Source organism: Aquarana catesbeiana, linkage group LG06 (genome assembly GCF_042186555.1).
Source record: "Aquarana catesbeiana isolate 2022-GZ linkage group LG06, ASM4218655v1, whole genome shotgun sequence".
Taxonomy (NCBI): domain Eukaryota; kingdom Metazoa; phylum Chordata; class Amphibia; order Anura; family Ranidae; genus Aquarana; species Aquarana catesbeiana.
In genome coordinates, this window is record NC_133329.1 from 351,050,028 (window position 1) to 351,070,585 (window position 20,558).

A 20,558-nucleotide genomic window follows, 5' to 3' on the forward strand; every position below is an offset into this window, starting at 1 on the left:
GCAGAGGTTTCCCACAGCAGCAGCAGCGTGATTTAAATTACAGAGCACATTTATTATGCCTTTTTCCTCTGGCTGTGAAATATCAGCGTACAGTAGCTTTGTTCTGACCCTTCCTCCAAGGCTCTTCCTTAAAGTGTGACTAATATAGTGGAGGATGACAGCTAACTTCAACATCAGACAACAGGAAAATTGAACACACTTTTTATCCCTTTGCCAATCTGCGAGTGTCTGAATAAGCCTCGTCAACTTCATTACAAACTCATCATCTCTCGTGTAGATAATGATAGCCTAGACTGGAGGGGAACTTAGCTACTTGTTGTTTTTACCAGCTCTCTCTGCCTTCAGGCCAAGCATCTGTGGGGATAATGAATGGAGTGATTCTTTTGGCACCAAACAAAGGACTCTTAGGGTGAGGAAAGGCCCATGGCGTCAGTCTAGCCTTCACTCTCCGAGCCAAAAATTCTTTGTTACAAATGTGTTCCTTGGAAAATAGCTCTGGAGTAACTAAGGAAGTTAAAAGAAAGAGTAACTTTGTGCTCTGTGGTAGAGTGGCTCATGTTTTCTCGTGGTGTCTGTGTCACATTCCATCTTGGGATTTGATTGGGTGTTTCTATTCACAGATATTTTATGTGAATATTTGCACTGTAGTGCTGGGTTCTTGTGTGCCTGCTAAAGTGAAAGTTAAATAACGAGAGATAGGAAGTAAGAAGGAGTGTAGAAGAGGGAGAGAAAGAGAGAAAGAAAGAGAGGGAATAAGAGACAGAGAAAAGTCAGAGAGAAAGAACGTTTATTTTTCAAGGAAATGCAAATACATATTCACGTATACAATAATAATTACAGATATTTCTTTATATGGGGTTAATTTATTGATGGCAAATAGGATGTTCACTTTGAAAGAGATTTTTTACTTTGCAGGATAATTTTTCCTTAGCTTACTGAATGTTGCGCCAAAAAGACAGTATTTTTTCTTGCACATGATTGGATGATGCAATCTGAACTTCACCTCCCTCCTAATGTGAACAGCCTGTTTGACTTTAGTAAATCAACTTCAATGAATCACAAAAGCTTTGATGCCAGTATCACAGTTATTATTCATATGAAAAAGTATGAGCAACGACTCTATACAATAATACATCATCTATAATACATTTTATATACAGTATGTAGGTATATATATATATATATATATTTATTATATATACATTTTATATTATATTTTTTTCTTTTTTTCTTAACTTTTTTTTCCTAACTTGGTAAATTTTCCCTAGAACGACTGTGACGATGGTGGTCACCAGTTTTACTAAAGAGGTGAATCTCCCCTCAAATAAAAAAGGTCTTACCTAGAGATACAATTAAATCACAGAAACCCAGGCCACAGTACCTAAAGGAAACCAAATCAAGGAGGTGCATAGAAGAGGATTTTCTTGATAATAATGATAATAATAAACATGTTATGTTTTCTCTTAAAGCAGTATTAGAAAAAACTTCTGTGTCACAGAATCTCCCCCTTACCACCTTATGCTTACCTGAGCTCGATCCAGTGCTGTGCATGAGAACAGCATCTCTCTTTGGTCTCTCCCTCTTTACAGGGAAGATTAATAGCAGCAGGAGCCATTTGCTCCCACTGCTGTCAATCGAATTCTGTGACCAAGGAGCTGGGGGGGGGGGGCAGAGCATTTTGCCATCCCGGGTGGACGTAATATGACTTCCACCCAGAATGCGCCTTGCCCGTGACCCGCGGGCCATGCTGCAATGTAATCTTTGATGACTGATTAGTGTACTTGGCCGCTGCTAGTACCATGTGATTGCTGTAACCAATCACAACATATCACATGACAATTGTATACATGGGATAGCTTTCTTTCATGCCATCCATTATGTACTAGCGTGTTGTTCTCTGTGATTGGTCACAGTGAACACATGGTACAGACAGGGCCAATCCAGGACAATCTCTACCTTGTGATTAGTGGACAATCATAGCTAATCACAATGGTAAAAACTGAATGAATCAGTTTCATTCATTAAAAATTGTTGCTTATATTAGTGAAATTCACTGGTTTAAGCAATCATAATGTGTAAAAAATAAAAATAAAATTCTGTTCACTCTCCTTTCCCGATGGCTGCTGGGGGGATCTGTTAGGTTGGAGAGTGGAGGAAGGGGCCAGTAAATAGGAAATTTGCCGACCCCTTTCTTTTCTGAATTGGACACAGTGAGCGATCGCTACTGATCACTTCTATGTCCTCTGATAACTGAGCAGAGTAACCTGTGTTTGCTCTGCTTCAGTTTGGGAATTAACAGGAACCTCTGTCTCCTGTTCATTCATTTTCAATGCTGAGGTTGCTGAGAAAGGGACTGGGGAATCTCTGTCCTCAGTCCCTTCCTCTGTCTCAAAGGGGAGATGTCAGCGCTCTGTTTAGACCCCTGATATTTCACCAAAGCACACCATCAGGGCTGATTAAAATGAAAATTGCAACAAAAATAAAAAAATTAAATTGTGGGCGTGGCTTGGACATGATCGCGTGTGGGAGCAGGTCTATGGAGCTCCTCACAGACCACAGCTACATTAGCAAGTCCGGGGGAATCATAGTCGCCGCTCTAAGGACATTGTCCCCACATTGCAAGAAATATTTAGAGAGATACTGGGCCTTTCCCCAACTGTAGCAGTTGAGATTTATAGGGCACATAGGGCCCTCAGACCCCCCGCACAGGATGCTGAGAATCACCGTGACATCATTTGTAAACTACACAAGGATATGGTCAAGGAGCAAATCATGCAGTGTAGTGCGAGGCACCCTTATTGCTTTGGGCACCAAACTGAAGAAGGAAAGACGGGCGGACTTCCAGAGAGTTTTTCAGGCTTTGCAAAGGGCAGAGTTGTGCCATAAACAAACATCAGACCCTGAGGCGTTTTGCCGTCTGACTTTTCGCAAAACTTTTGGATTGCAGAATTTACCAACGGTTACTCTAGGTTGCTCATAAGTATTATGAGAATGGCAACAAATGCGGTAGGCTGCTGGCGAAGGCGCTCCATAAGAAACGTGTTACTACTCATGTCCTCCTCCTTCGGGAGCAATGGTACAGCATACTTCGAAAACCGCTTTGTTGTTTTGGGATTATTATGCAGCCCTGTACAACCTGGATTCTGCCTTCTCACCCACGGAAGTTGCAATTAAGTAATCCCGTATTGAAGCTTACCTTTCCTCTGTAGGGCTCCCCAATTTATCCCCTGAACAGCAAGCAGGACTTGAGCTTCCTATATCCACGACCTAGTTTTTGGCCACTGTGAAGTCTCTCCCTGACGGGAAAAGCCTAGGATCTGATGGCTTTACAAAGGTTTACTATCTAAAGTTCTTTGATCAGCTCCAAACCCCTTTGTGTACATTTCTTCATTCTCTTGCCACTAATGGGTGTCTACTGCAGGGGGCTTCACTGGCTCACATCACGGTCCTCCTGAAGGAGGGGAAAGACCACACTCTCCCCCAGAGTTCTATTTCCTTAGTGAATACAGACCTCAAGTTATTCGCTAAAATACTTGCCAACCGCCTTAAACACCTCCTTACTGACGTAATCCATGCTGATCAGACAGGCTTTATTGTGGGTCGTGAGGCTAAGGATAACTCTATCAGGGCTCTCCAGATCATCCACTGGGCCTGTACGCGGGATCATTTGCCTCCCTATTCGATCCTATCTACCGACGCCGAGAATGCGTTTGATCGCATCAACTGGGATTTCCTTAACATAGTGTTGGTGCGGTTAGGTTTAGGTCCACACATGTTGTGCTAGATCTAGGCTTTATACACATTCCCCACTGCTCAGTTTAGGGTAAATGGCAGCCTTTCCTGGGTGTTCTCCATCCGGAATGGCATGAGACAGGGGTGTCCACTTTCACCCCCTCCTATACGCACTGGTCTTGGAACCGCTGCTATGGAAAATCTGATCTAACTCGAACATTAGGGAGTTCCTGTGGGTTCTCTGGAACATAAGCTTTCTGCATATGCATTTTTTGAGAAAAGACAGGGTGACACTGTAGGTACATCTGTAGTAGTGTGCCAACGTCCCAATATTGAATCAATGAGGCTATAGCAACTAGAAAAATGGACTTTCAAGGCACACGGATATACTGACTATAAAAGATAAAAATGGTTTTATTTGATCAAATAAAACCATTTTTATCTTTTATAGTCAGTATATCCATGTGCCTTGAAAGTCCATTTTTCTAGTTGCTATAGCCTCATTGATTTCTGCATATGCAGACAATGTCTTTTTTCACGTCGTGAATCCCACTTCTCTCGCTGTCAAACCTGATGGAAGAACTGTCAGCGTATAGTGAAGTGTCCAATTTTTGAATTAATGAATAAGAAAGGGTTTCCTCGCTCACGGACCTAGGTGTGCAGCCTCCCCTTAAACAACCCTTCTAGAGGGTGGCTATTAGTATAAGGAATTATTGGAATAGGGGTAAGTGACGCTACCTCTAATGGGGTATCTGTTGTGGTAAATATGTGCAACTGAGAGCGAACGCTCAACACGAAAATATTTGTGCATAAATGTGAAAAGAAAGGGGGGTCTAATCTGTATAAAAACCCCTCTACAATTAAGCAGTGAATCAATTATTATTCCCTACCTCGAGAGTAAGGGCTCATATACCAAAAAACGTGTTTAATACCCTCCAACCATCCCAAAAATTTGTGGTGATGGGAGGTGTATCAGCACTCCATATATTATGGGTGATTGGTGAAGAAAATAATAATGACAATATAAAACTCTAAAGGTTGTGAAAGTCTAAAATGCACATGTGAAAAAATAAATTATATATATATATATATATATATATATATATATATATATATATATATATATATATATCCAGCACAAAAAATCCAGTTCCAGCAAAAAATATATATAAAATTCCAAAAAAAAAAAAAAAAAAAAAAAGGTTGTGTATATATAGTGTTTCAACAATGTTCCAGCAGTGTCCTTTATAATGGGTGACTTTCGTGCAGACAACCAGCTACTATCCAGTGACTTGCGGTGCTCCCCCTCAAAGATCCCCACTCACCAGCTCCCTGCACACCTGCAGGGGTAGTAGGCATGTAGTATTAAAACTTGGTGTGGTGTCCTAGATTCCAATGGGGTTGTTCCTGGGTACTCCAGCTCCAGACTCGAAATCCATCCTTAGTATGGTCATCCACATCCAATTCTGTGGATTCTGTCAATGATGAGATCTCTTGGAGAGGCATCTGGTAGGATTGTGTGCATAAGCTCTGGGAAGAACTGCTGGCTGGATAGATTCAGGGACCCCTCACAGTTTAAAGTTATTACTATGAGATCTATCTTCTAAATCTGCCAGTTTGGCACGGACCCATTCTTGTTCTTCTTTTACTTCCTCATATATGTCTATTACAGTGATGGCGAACCTTTTTAAGCCCGAGTGCCCAAACTGCAACACGAAACCAATGTATTTATTTCAAAGTGCCAACATACACAGAACTTGATGAGCGTGTGCTGTGATGTCTGGTGGTGAACATGTGACACATCAGAAATCATTGGGCTGTGTCATGATGAGAAGCAGTGATCTGATTGCAGCTATGTATGTGTATAGCCGCAATGCTGTGCATGTTTGACAGTGGAACACATGTGTACGGTGCCTGGGCCCTTGAGTGTGTTTTTTAAGGTGATAACGTTGTCAATCCTTTTTATATGTCATATGTTTGTGACACACCAAGCTAAAAGCAAGAGATACAAAAGTCAATAGGAGTTTACACTTTTTTTCAAGAAGAGCAACAGATGAGAAAAGGACTAGCTTGGTGCAACTCCTATACATGTGCACCAAACACAGCTAAAATAGAAAATGCAATTTGCTAAATGGTAACTAGAGATCAGTGACCTTCACATAGTGTATTGTACAAGAAGATCTACAACTAGAACACATTTTGACAAAAGTTACATTTCATGGAAGCTGTCCTAGCATTGTGCAATCAAATTCCTGTATCACCATTCTAACTATAACATTAATATTCAATACACTCAAGTTGTGTGACAGGTGCACTTTAAATTACTAGTTGTTCAGTAGAAGCATTGGCTGGATGATACAGAAATCCTGTTACAGGGGTGACATGCAACTAGCAACTCTTCAGCTGCAGCAGAACTTCCAGTCCCCTCATTGCTCTGCTGGGGCACATTATGCACTCTACTGCTGCCACAGTATGTTGAGATCTGTAGTTCTACTCCAGCTGAAGATGTACTGGTTGCCCTGTATTGCTGTAGTGGAAAACTAATCTCTTATTCCTGACTATGTTCCTAGTCCTATATGTCCAGGAAACATCCTTCTGAACGTGAACACTCAAGGACAACTGTAGCAATGCTTTACTAATGCAGTTCACTCACAATGCCTGTGCAGTTCATTACACGTCGAATGCACACTCCTAGCAGCAGCAGCTTTACACCTTCTCCCATTATGCCAGTGATTCTGGACTGTGTCTGTCATGTGACTCTGATGTCATGAAATACAGGGGGATGGCAGAGATAAAAACTATATGTATTTACATCTCACTGTACTGAAGTGGTCTCTGTAAAATCTAGGAGGCATTCCCAGCCAGATAAACCTGAATAGCCAACACAAAGCATGAGACGTCTGCCACTTTAATTTATTCCCTCTTCATATCCTAACAAAAATGCTGCTCTAACAGCTTTGATAGAGAGTAACACAGACAGTATATACACATTATTCTGGCCATGCCCTTTGATATTTTGTGGCAATGTTGGGAGCAAGAAGCAAAAAAAAACGTCCCCAAGGAATAGATTCTATTAGAAGAGGCACAGAAACATAGTGTACACAGCTAAGCACATTTATTCCCCACACAGCATATATACTTTAACAATGATTGCCACAGCACTTCAATAATATATACATCAGCAGACTCAGGTCCCGGCATGAGAACGGCCTGTGATTTGGCTTCTTCAGTAGGCCCATTGGCTCAATCCCCACCACGTGTTCCGCCTGCCATCCAACCCGGCAGCACCATCTCATCCACGCCCACCTTAGACACATCACCCCTGGCCCCAGAGCCGTGTGGGAGATGTAGTTCTATGGGGAGGGGAGGTGTGGACGAGATACACCTCGTACAGGATTTTCTCATGTGCCCACAGAGAGAGCTCGGTATGCCGGCTGTGGCCATAGGTTCACCATCACTGGTCTATTATGTCATTTAAAGTTGTGGTGCATTCCTCCATGCCATTTTCAATGTAGGATACTCTTTCATCTGGATTGTGTATATCTGTGGATATTTTAGTGAACAATGAAGAGAGATCTGTCATTAAGGATGTTTGGAGTGACAGCAGCATGTCCTTTAATGTGGTATCCATCACTGGCTGGCCTGTGGTGGGAAAATATGCCATGGATGTATGCAGGGCCTGGTTGGGCAGAAGGGGATTAAAAGCCTGGGTCTCAATTTGTGCTTGTGGCAGTGGCGGCGCATCCATCCTTAGCCTTAGCTGGTCAGCCTGTGAAGAGATCATCTCCCGGGGCCTGTGTAGGGGATGTAGGGAGAGCTGGTGTGTCAGGGAGATCCGTGTGTGCCTTGCGTGGCACGGCTGGGCCGGCGCCGTCTTGATTATAACTGACCTTCACCGTGGGCTTGAAGAAGATGGTAGTTTTTTTCAGCTTGTATTCATTCATCCTCTTGTGGGACATGGCTTGCTGTGTTGTCCTGGGTGTCAGTGATGAGGATGGCTTCAGATTGCTATCTAGATCAGGCTTGTGTCACTCGGATTCTCTCCCCTGGCTGACGTGCTATGAGACTAAGCATCCATCTTTGGTGCCAGTAAGCCACGCCCCCGTGAATTCACCAATGAGCAGTTGCATCACTTGTACTAGTTCAGTGCACGCCAAGACACAAGAGAATAAGTATAAGCTTTTATCGAGGTGGTATAGGGCGCCCTCATCTCTTGCAAGAATTTATCTCTCCACCTCCGACCTGTGCTGGAGGGATGTGGACAGAGGGGAACATTCCTACATATATGAGAAAGAGGTCTAACTGTTGTGATTAACAATCAAATAAATAATGAAGCAATGATTAATTGATCAAAAAAACTGTGGAAAATATACATATGTAAAACAATATTATATATAAGAAAGTTCCCAATAATAAATTCATAAAAAATGATAAAAGTTCATATTTGTTGTTCATCTCTTCCTGATGATGCACAGAGTGTGAAATGCATAGAAGAGAGGCTTGACACACAAATACACAGGAGCTCCTTACTTCCGACTGGGCTTTGAATAGCACGCCGTACACCACAAGTCATACAGCGGACGGGATCAGTTTTTACAGACCCTAGAGCTGCTAATGTGCTGAGCACCTACCACATTTTACATTTTTTTTGATCAATTAATCATTGGTTCATTATTTATTTCATTGTTAATCACAACAGTTTTACTTGCAAGACCAGCGTCATTTTGATCTCTTTCACTTTTCATTAATCATCTACTAATTTTAGGAGCAGCACTGGCACATATATATTTATTCATTATTTAATTAGCTGGCGCTATCTATTTTTTCTCTTGTTTTCATTCCTACATATATGGTGGGAGTGCCCAGTTTTAACCCCTTTTTCGTCAATGGTTAGTAAACACATATCAGATGTCTTGGTATGGATCTTCCTGCCTCGCCAAAACACCTTTTTGCTCCACATCCCACCCATACCGATTTCTTGCTACAAACGCAGTGCTCTCCCCCACCTTTTCAGCATTGCAAACATTGCATTATTGGCCCTGGCAGACCCAGCATTTAAGCGAATTGTCTAAATGAACCAATGTTCTATGGTCAACAACCCTACTAAGGTTGCGTACAATCAGCTAAGGAACCAGGTGTGAACTTTTTGTACATTTGGTACATTTTTATTTTTGTTATGGATATATGAGCAGTAACCTAATTCATAATAGTTCATGGTATCTCCAGATGTCATATGTTTAAACAAACTTTGAGTCACTACTTATCAATCCAAGTTAAGATTGGGATCCTCGTATTCTCTCCCTGGAGATCTGTCCACATGGACCCAATGTCCGGGATAGGGAAGGTATCTCCGCTAACACAATATGGTAATATATCCCTTATTGTTTTCCTTGGGACCATATAAGATGAACCCTTCTTTTTCCTTGTCCGTGTTTTGCTCTTTCATAGTAATGTCAAAATGTAAAACTAAATAAAGATTATATTAAAAAAAATAATAAATTGTAAAAAAAGTATACAAAATAAAATTGTAAAAAAAAAATGTAAAAAGCTACTGACACCCCCCCCCCCCTATCGACACTGTCCATTGCCCCAACCCCCTCCCCCAAAAAGCATTGTGAAAAAAATTAAAATATATACATATAAAACTACTGCGCTGTCCATTGGCCTACTGACACCATCCACTGCCCCATACAAACTCCCCTTCCCCAAAAGCACTGTGAAAAATATATGTTAAAAAATATTTAAAAGAAATAATAAACAAAAAAAATTGTAAAAAATAATAGATAAAATAATAAAAACAAAAAAACTATTGACACTGTCCACTGCACTACTGACACTGCTCCCCCCCCCCCCCCCACCACCACCACCACCACCACCACCACCCAAATCATTGTGAAAAAAAAGAGTACAAAAATAATCTGATTGATCTAATTGTAAAAAATAATAAACATAAAAAAAATTCTGACTCTGCCTATTGCTCTACTGGCACCATCCACAGCCCTACTGACACCATCCACTGGCCCCCAAAAAGCATTTTGTAAAAATGAAAAAAAAATACTAAAAAATTATAGAAAAAATAAAATAATAAAAATAAAGAACTACTGACACCATCCACTGCCCTACTGACACCATCCTGCACATACTACCCACCGCTGTACACTCCACTCTCCTCACCTGCACATTATACTCACTGCCATACACTCCGCACTCCTCTCCTGCACATACTACCCACTTCCATACACTTTGTACTCCTCTCCTGCACACACCCAATACTTAGCGCACTTTAAGCTACACGCGCCACATTTTTTTTATCAATGTTTGGGCCCACTTTTTATCTTGCACATGGGAACACTCATTTCATGCTATGTCCCTGCTATATTGACATTGTTAGATTGTCATACCATCATTTCAGAACTCCATTTTTAATTTTAAAAAAAGATTCACTCATTTGATAAAAATAACCCATATATTGGTGATGAAAAAGATAATGTATACAAGGTAATATATTTAGGATCTTAAAAATACCAGCTTGTATAGAAAAAGTTAAAAGACTTTCCCAGAGGCTTTTAGTTAGTCCTATAACATCTTATTCTTCCTCTCCAGTGGTGCTGGAGTGGTCCTTACTGCTACACTGATTGGTTCACACATAAATGAAATGTGATTAAAAAAAAAGGAGTAGTGGTGGAATAGCAGTAATGCAAGGGATAGCTGTGGATTGAAGGTGAATATTTCAGGGATAGCGGTTCACAGCATGGGGGCCAGAGCATTCCTGTTCACCGGTTCAGGTGCGAATCAGGTCCGAATTTTTGCCTGAATTTGCACCTGAACCTGACCCAAGCACACACAGGACCCTTTTAGAATGGGGAACATGCCCACCCTGGACCTGTGTAAACCGGCTCCGTTGAGAACAAGTCACACTCGCATGTCATGCAAATTGGATGCGGGGAAACCTGCATTCAATTCGCACATATGTGAACTCTGCCGCACACTTCATCTTTTAATAAGCTCTTAATTCATTTTTATTTTTAGTTGGAGTTCTACTGTATTTTGAGGCGTGTGGTACATGCTGCATTATATTTTCTTTCCTTGCTTTTTTGTTTCCTTTTAAGTTAGCAAAATGTAAAAATGATAACGTGATAAGTGCATGAATCATATCGGTTTCCAGTAATTGTTTATGGGCAGTGACAGGAAAAAAAAATCATTTAAAATATTAAAATAATTACTTGTCATACTTTGATAAGTTCCTAATTCCAGACCAGTGTCCATGCTTTTCCTAATTAAACAATGAATATCTCGGTTTATTTAAAGGCCAAACGAGTGGTGTCTACCAGCTGAACAGATTAATGTAATGTTGTGCTACCTTTGACCCCTGCATCCTTGAGTCTCCTGATTCTATGTCACCGCGCATAGCAATGTAATAGAGTTGAAGGCTAGCTAATAGCTTGTCCTATTCTGACTGTCATGCTCCATCACTGTAACTTACTGCATAAGATCTCTAAAGCGACCACATTTTCCAATGGTATATGTACCGAGTCATCTAAATAGATACAGAAATTAACATCACAAGTTTTTGTTTATTAACATACGGTATTCTTTTAACCTAAACTATAATAAAATAAAACACCACAAACTTAGGTCACTCAGACTTCCATTCATAATGTCCTATATTTTTCTGTGTTTTATTTATTTAATCAAATATGCTCTCAAGAGAAAAACACCTGGAATTACTATGGTTCATACAAAGCCAGTTACATGATAATGAATCATTGTACCTACAAGACTGCTCCACACTGTCTCTGTATATCAGGCATTAATCCCAGGAGTACCCTATCTTGCTCATTGGAGGCCAGCATTTGTGGGCAGGTTTATGCTCTTCAAGTGGAGCAGAGGATGTGGTTTTAAACAGGTAACGGGCCCAAGGACCCCTTTGCCAGTTCATTGTAATGAAAAGGAACCTGCTGATAACCCAATCGGAACCTGATTCAACAGATCTGAATACAGTATATTCAATCACCACAAATCCCAAAAAATAATAATTAATAATAAAAATGTATACAGAAAATGCATTTTATTCATTGGTTCAGTATGTTACACAATAATGTGACCTTTTTCCCACTTTTAAAGAGCATATTAAGATAAATAGAGATATAAAAAACAAAGAACACAGACATCTTCTGTAAGAAAATCATTTTTTTTGGCAATGTTTTTCCATGCCCTCCACCTCACTATTTTTTTCACAACCAAAATATGCATGCACTGGATTTAGACTGGGAGGGAATATTGGCATCAATGGACACAGAACAGAGATGGGAATTAGTTGGGCAATGGTCAATAAGTTTAAAAGGCTAAAAATAAAACCTATGTGGTTCATGCCCAAAGTTAAAATGGATATGAATAATAAAAAAGAGCTTTTAAAAAATATAAAATATAAATATAAAAATGAAGGAACACTATCATCATTTAAATGTTACAAAGAATATAACAGAATATGTAAAAAGGAAATCAAGAAAGCAAAAATTCTAACGAATGACAGATTACAAAAGATAGTATGACAAACCCCAAAATATACTTAAAATATATTAATAGTAAAAAGGTCAGGTCTGAGCATGTAGGCACTTTACAAAATAATCTAGAGTGGGTGACTGGGGACAAAGAAAAGGCAAATGTATTAAATACTTTATTCAGCTCTGTGTATACAAAGGAGAATGAGGGAGCTCATGTCCATAATGGGGGTGGATATGACACAGCCCCAAATGATGCACAATGGCTCAAAAGTGATATGGTCCAGAAATATTTAGACAGAAAAAAGCTGGATAAAGCACCTGGACCAGATGGCATCCTCCCACGGATCCTAAAAGAATTGAGCTCTGTCATTTCAAGGCCATTGTTTCTAATATTTAGGGACTCTTTAATGACTGGAATAGTACTACTGGATTGGCGCAGGGCCAATGTGGTACCCATATTTAAAAAGGGATCAAAGTTTTTGCCAAGTAACTACAGACCTGTTAGTTTAATTTCTATAGTTGGGAAGATACTGGAGAGTTTAATAAAAAAAACACATAGACGAGTTCTTGCTGCAAAAAAATATTTTAAGCAACAGACAGCATGGATTCATGAAAGACAGAAGTTGTCAAACAAACCTGATTTTTTTATGAGGAGGTAAGTAAAACCTTGGACAGAGGGGTGGCTGTGGACGTGGTATACTTGGATTTTGCAAAAGCGTTTGACACACAGTTCCCCACACACGACTAATGTGTAAGGTAGCATCTACAGGCTTGGAAAGATCAATTTGTAAATGGATAGAAAACTGGCTAAAAGACAAGATTCAGAGAGTAGTGGTTAATGACTCTTACTTTGAATGGTCTAAGGTTATCAGTGGTGTACCCCATGGTTCAGTGTTAGGACCCTTACTTTTTAGTATCTTTATAAATGATATAGGGTCTGGGATTAAAAGTACAATTTCTGTCGTTGCAGATGACATTAAGCTATGCAATGGAATAACGTCTTTACAGGATGTCTCCAATTTACATGCCGACCTCAATGCACTGTCTAACTGGGCAACTAAGTGGCAAATGAGGTTTAATATTGATAAATGTAAAGTTATGCACTTGGGGGCTAAGAATATGCATGCATCATACATACTAGGGGGAATAAAATTGGGGGAATCAATGGTGGAGAAGGATCTGGGGGTTTTGGTAGATCATAAGCTCAATAATAGCATGCAATGCCAAGCTACGTTTTCCAAAGCAAGCAAAGTCCTTTCTTGTATTAAAAGAGGTATGGACTCCAGAGAGAGAGATATAATTTTGCCCCTGTACAAATCATTAGTAAGACCTCATCTGGAATATGCAGTTCAGTTTTGAGCACCAGTTCTCAAAAAGGATATCAGGGAACTGGAGAAAGTGCAGAGAAGGGCAACCAAACTGATAAGAGGCATGGAGGAGCTCAGCTATGAGGAAAGATTAGAGGAACTGAATGTATTCCCTCTTAAGAAGAGGAGATTAAGGGGGTACAGATACATAAGTGGTCTATACAGTGAACTTGGTGTTGAGTTATTCATTTTAAGGTCATTACAGAGGACAAGGGGCACTCTTTACATCTAGAGGAAAAAAGATTTCATCTCCAAATACAGAAAGGTTTCTTCACAGTAAGAACTGTGGAAATGTGGAATAGACTCCCTCCAGAGGTGGTTCTGGCAAGCTCAGTAGATTGCTTTAAAAAGACCTGTATTCTTTCCTAAAAGTACATAATATAATTGGGTACTGACATTTATAGGTAAAGTTGATCCAGGGAAAATCTGATTGCCTCTTGAGGGATCAGGAAGGAATTTTTTTCCCTGCTATAGCAAATTGGATCATGCTTTGCTGGGATTTCTCGCCTGCCTCTGGATCAATTGTGGGTCTAGGATTGTGTATATGGCATTGTATTTTTTTTTTTTTTTTCGATGAACTAGATAGACTTGTGTCTTTTTTCAACCTGACTAGCTATGTAACTATGTAACTATGTAGATCTTCATTTCCAGAAGCCAGAGAGTCTGGCAGCTCTTAAAAGGTAGGCTGAGAGGCCGCTGACTCTATGCCAACTTGTGCCAGGCAAGTTTGACAATGTGTAAATATTTTCCAGCACACCACAGCTCTTCAAATAAGTCCAAATGTTCCTTTTATTGAATATAGATAACATTACAAAACGTTTCAGAGCTGCACAGGGCTCCTTTGTCAGGCATGTGACCTGACGAAGGGGCCATGCACAGCTCTGAAACATTGCACTTTTTGTAATGTGATGTTTCTTCAATAAAAAAAACATTTGGACTTTTTTGAAGATTTGTGGTGTGGAGGGGAATATTTACACATTGTCGTGCATGCTCCAGTATCCAGCTAGTGGTAGCTGTAGCATCCGGTGCTTCTGAGAGCTCATTCCAGGAATGTATGCGATGGGAATATGTGCTGTACAGTAGGCAAGCTTGATAATGGCACCAACATGCTGGCTGCACTTTAGCAGGGAATGTTCACACACCTGCCTTGCCTGGCACATGTCAACCTGGTGCTGTGTGCTGTGGTGGCACCTGGTTAGGTACCCTGGTTTGCAGGATGTCCTGTGATAGACTTGAAGAGTTTGTATCAACTTTAGTTGGTCATACCCAGCAAGTGTTCACCTAGCCAAAATGCAAAGGTAACACAAGCTGCCTGCCAATCACCAGATATGTGAAAGACCCACATGCTGGAACTGCTTCATAAATATGCGTCTAAGTACAGTATGTACATATTTCTTGCCGCAGCCCTTGCACAGAGATCATCCTCGTTGCTGTCTACATATCAAACTTTTTTTTTAATGAACAAATCCGTTAAACTTATTTTATTTTAGAAATCATTAGAATAACAACCATCCAACAAAAGGGGTGGGCCTATCTAAACAAATGAATTTACTTTGTCTTAGGGCAGCATAGTCAGTAGTTACTGTCTTGCACCAAGTGAAAAACCACAATAATATTTTAACTCAGATGGTCCTAAGATTTGTTTTTCTTTTTATTAGTTAAATATACATCTTAAAAAAATGCATAGTCTTTGTCTAAATTACTTAGCTACTAATGCTATCCATGAGACATTTTATTACTATTATGATTTTTATCAAGTCTGATAATCCCGTGTAACCACCTTACATTCTTACAGTGTGTGTCTGATTTGTACTGCTGCCTCCTCCCTGCCTGTAAAAGATCTAGGTGGGTGGAGTTGGGAATCCATATACGGTATATCTATTACATATATATCTATTACATATATAAACATTTTTTTTTTCAGATGAAGAATTATTTTTTGTGCTCTGCTCCCTAGCACATTTTGAAACATGATTTACAATTTCTTCCTGTGTCACTACTTCTTTTGTAACCCAGCATCTAGTTAAAAGCACTGGTCTGTGCATGGTAGAAGAAATGGACTGCATCAGTATTCAGATGGAAAAAAAAAACTCTGTTCTTCCTGGTTACATAGCCTATGTTCAATCAGGCCAGAGTTAATGGAAGGCCCTTCACTACTAAGCAATAAACAAACACAGATGGGCAAATAGTCTGGAATCAAATCTACTCTATGAGGTGGACAATACATAGTTAGTTCCATTACAAGCCTCTCACTTGGGAATTGGAGCTGTTCCCGAGCACTACTCATTACACACCAGAACCATCTGTAGCCAGACAGAACCTTATTTGGAATATATAAAGGACACAAAAAAAATAGACGAGGAATGAGGAGCCTGAGAATCCTATTTCAACTTTAAATTTTGCTTGTGAAAGCCCATTTGGTTTTAGTCTCGGCAAACAGGAGGCCTCATCACTCACAATGAAGTACGCGTGTAGCAAGGATTAGTTGAGATCAGGGAGATTGAAGGTAATTGCTACTTTCTACTGGGATATATCCAGTGGTAGTATAGAGTGAGAATGATACTGTAAATGCCTGTTGACTGTCACACTACATATTGGAAAGCAATTCGCCTATACTTTCTCTGTATGTGCCTGCACATAAATTTAAAGAAAACAAGGATGTGTGGGATATAAATATATATACATAGTATATACATTATATACATATTGTATATATAAAATATACTCTCCATCATATAACTCTATGCACGGTTGAGACTGTTCACTCTGCCAAGTGAATGTTCAAAGAGCTTAAAGCAAAAACTTGATTCCATGCAGAGAGTAAAAAAAAAACAACCCCCCCCCCCCCCAAAAAAAAAATAATTACTGCTGCTACACTCACCTGATCTTTAGCACTGTCCCCTGCAAAATCACTGATCCACCAATGCATAGATGTGTCACAACACTATGGGGTTGATTTACTAAAACTAGAGAGTGCAAAACTGGTGCAGCTGTCTGCCAATCAGCTTCTAATGGCCCATACACACGATCCGAATATCGGACGACAGATCGTACGACCGTTTTCACTTAATAGTCGCAAGTAGAAATTGAATAGGTAGATAAAGTCAAAAAATTCTCGTACAATAGAAAAAAAAATCGGAAGTGATGTCATGTGTTGTAATGTATTTGTATTGTATTTTTGGACGACAACTACACTGACTAAATGAAAATCGTATGATCTGGAATCGTACGAGGAAAATTTTCGTGTATGTGCAATCGAATAATAACGGATGAACTGTCGTGACCGAATGTCGAAAGTAGTGTACACACGATCTGAAAATCGTACGATTCTTCCTCGGACGACTGTTTTCGTCCGATATTCGGATCGTGTGTACGGGCCATAACTTTAGCTTGTTCAATTAAGCTTTGACAATAAAACCTGGAAGCTGATTGGTTTCTATGCAGAGCTGCACCAGATTTTGCACTCTCCAGTTTTAGTAAAACTCCCCCCCCTATGTATTGCAGGTGTCTCAGGTGTCAACTCCATAGCTGTGATGTCATAGGACTAGATCCAAGCTTGCATCCAAAAAGGTTTTTTTTTTTGTTTGTTTTTTTTAATACTAGTGCAGGGCTGACTCCAAGTATGCCTGTTCAGTGGAAAAGTTTGGGGATATAACAAACAATGATAAAGAGGTGTCTTGGCAGGCACTAGATCCACAAGGTGAGTGCAGAGCATATAACAGTAGGCAGTATGTGCAGGAGAGTAGCACAGAGGGCATGACAGCAGGTAATATGTGCAGGGGGTATGAGAGTTGGCAGTAGGTGCAAGGGAAGAGTGTGGAGGATCTGATCACAGGCAGTATGTGTAGAAGAGGAGTGCAGGGGGTTTGACAGCAAGCAGTATGTGCAGGAGAGAAATGTGAAGAATATGACAGCAGGCGATATGTGCAGGAGAGCATTGCGGAATGTATAGGGGAGAAGCGTGGAGGGTATGACAAAGGGCAGTATGTGCATGAGAGTAGTACGGAGTGCTTGACAGCAGGCAGAATGTGCAGACGAGGGGTGCAGGAGGTGTGACAGCAGGCAGAATGTGCAGACGAGGGGTGCAGGAGGTATGACAGCAGGCAGAATGTGCAGACGAGGGGTGCAGGGGGTGTGACAGCAGGCAGAATGTGCAGACGAGGGGTGCAGGAGGTATGACAGCAGGCAGAATGTGCAGACGAGGGGTGCAGGAGGTATGACAGCAGGCAGAATGTGCAGACGAGGGGTGCAGGGGGTGTGACAGCAGGCAGAATGTGCAGACGAGGGGTGCAGGAGGTATAATAGCAGGCAGAATGTGCAGACGAGGGGTGCAGGGGGTGTGACAGCAGGCAGAATGTGCAGACAAGGGGTGCAGGAGGTATGATAGCAGGCAGAATGTGCAGACGAGGCGTGCAGGGGGTGTGACAGCAGGCAGAATGTGCAGACAAGGGGTGCAGGGGGTGTGACAGCAGGCAGAATGTGCAGACGAGGGGTGCAGGGGGTGTGACAGCAGGCAGAATGTGCAGACGAGGGGTGCAGGGGGTGTGACAGCAGGCAGAATGTGCAGACGAGGGGTGCAGGAGGTATGATAGCATGGCAGAATGTGCAGACGAGGGGTGCAGGGGGTGTGACAGCAGGCAGAATGTGCAGACGAGGGGTGCAGGGGGTGTGACAGCAGGCAGAATGTGCAGACAAGGGGTGCAGGGGCTGTGACAGCAGGCAGAATGTGCAGACGAGAGGTTCAGGGGGTGTGACAGCAGGCAGAATGTGCAGACGAGGGGTGCAGGAGGTATGATAGCAGGCAGAATGTGCAGACGAGGGGTGCAGGGGGTGTGACAGCAGGCAGAATGTGCAGACGAGGGGTGCAGGGGGTGTGACAGCAGGCAGAATGTGCAGACGAGGGGTGCAGGGGGTGTGACAGCAGGCAGAATGTGCAGACGAGGGGTGCAGGGGGTGTGACAGCAGGCAGAATGTGCAGACGAGGGGTGCAGGGGGTGTGACAGGAGGCAGCATATTCAGGAGAGAAGTGTTTAGGGTATCACAGTAGGCAGTTTGTGCAGGAGAGGGGTGTGGAGGGTAAAGCACTAGGAAGTATGTGCAGGAGAGGAGTTCAGAACGTATGACAGCAGGTAGCATGTACAGGAGAAGAGTGTGGAGAGTATAATAGCAAACGATATGTGCAAGAGAAATGTAAAGATGGTATAACAGTGAGCAGCATGTATAGAAGAGGAGGGTATGCCAGGGGGCAATATATGCAGGAGGCAAGTGTGCAATGTATGGCAGCAGGTAGTATGTGCAGGAATGGGTATAGCAAAGGGTATAGCAGGGGGAATTATGTACAGGAAAAGAGTACAGGGGTTATGACAGTGGGCAGTACGGCAGGAGTTGGATCCAGAGGTAAGATGGCATGTAGCCTATTCCTCTTGCACACCATTATGGAACTGACCATGTGGTTGAAAGAGTGCTGCAACAACTCCTGACTGGTCACAGTGTACAACATTAATACGCTCCTTTAAAAGTGCTAAGCTATTTATTTGTGTGTGATGACGTAGAAAAGCAATGTTTCAGGAGCATGCAGGGGCCCTTCTTTAGGCATGTGTAAAGCAAAAAACAAACTGAAATTATCCACAAATAGGAGATAGTTTCCTATGAGCCAATTTTTCTTTCTAAAATGATAAGATAATATAAATATTTAGAAATATTTTAATATCATATCTGAATTAGCAATTTGAGCATAATAAATCCACGGTTAATTTATGTATAAGAATTGAATATATATTACATTAAAGTGGTTGTAAACCCTTATGCCGCGTACACACACGGTCGGAATTTCCGACAACAAATGTTCGATGGGAGCTTGTTGTCAGAAATTCCGACCGTGTGTAGGCTCCATCGGACATTTGTTGTCGGAACAACAAAAATTTGAGAGCTGGTTCTCAAATTTTCGGACAGCAAAATCCGTTGTTGGAAATTCCCATCATGTGTACACAATTCCGACACACAAAATTCCACGCATGCTCGGAATCAAGCAGAAGAGCCGCACTGGCTATTGAACTTCTCGGCTCGTCATACGTGTTGTACGTCACCGCGTTCTTGACGTTTGGAATTTCCGACAACATTTGTGCGACTGTGTGTATGCAAGACAAGTTTGAGCCAACATCCGTCGGAAATAAATCCAGGATTTTGTTGTCAGAATGACCGATCATGTGTACGCGCATAAGTATACCAAGCGAAGAGACTGGCCTCAGGTGTTACATAGAGATAAAACAAATCCTCCTACATAAGTTGTACCTGTTTATCAGCTGATATCTCTTCTCTACATTCCTTCAAAATCCAGACTTTATAAAGCTTGTCTGATTTGCCAAAAAAAAAAGGGGGCGTGGAGCTGAAGTTACACTCTGCAGAGCTCAGTGAGGAGAGCTCTGAGAGCTGATTGGAGGGAAGGAACACACCCCCTTCACACAGCAAACAGAAACAGAGCTGAGGCTGTCAACCCGCTGAAGATTCCTCACCGTCACCATTTTTCTCTTGGTGTCAAAAAAACTGGTCAGAAGTGATTTATGCTGATAGCAGCAGAACAAAGCAGCAGACAGAAATGACGTTCACATTGGGTCATTTTGACACCAAATCGCATGTCAAATCACTGGCTATTGCTGGCAACGGCACCAGCCGAATCGGTGCAATGCCGACTTTGTGGCGCTGCACTGATTCCCAAAGATACTACCTGTATTACTTTTGGCGACTTCGGGGGCGATTTGAATAGACATCTGTGCAGGAACCTGCACAGATGTCTGTCAAATCGCCCACGAAGTTGGACTGCATTGCCGGTTTGAAATTGTGCAAGTTCAGCTGAACTCACACAATTTCAAACCCACCCTCAATGTGAACCTGGGCTTAGGCTGGCCATACACAATACAATTGTCTTGTTCAACTTTCCTTTAGATTTACCAAAACC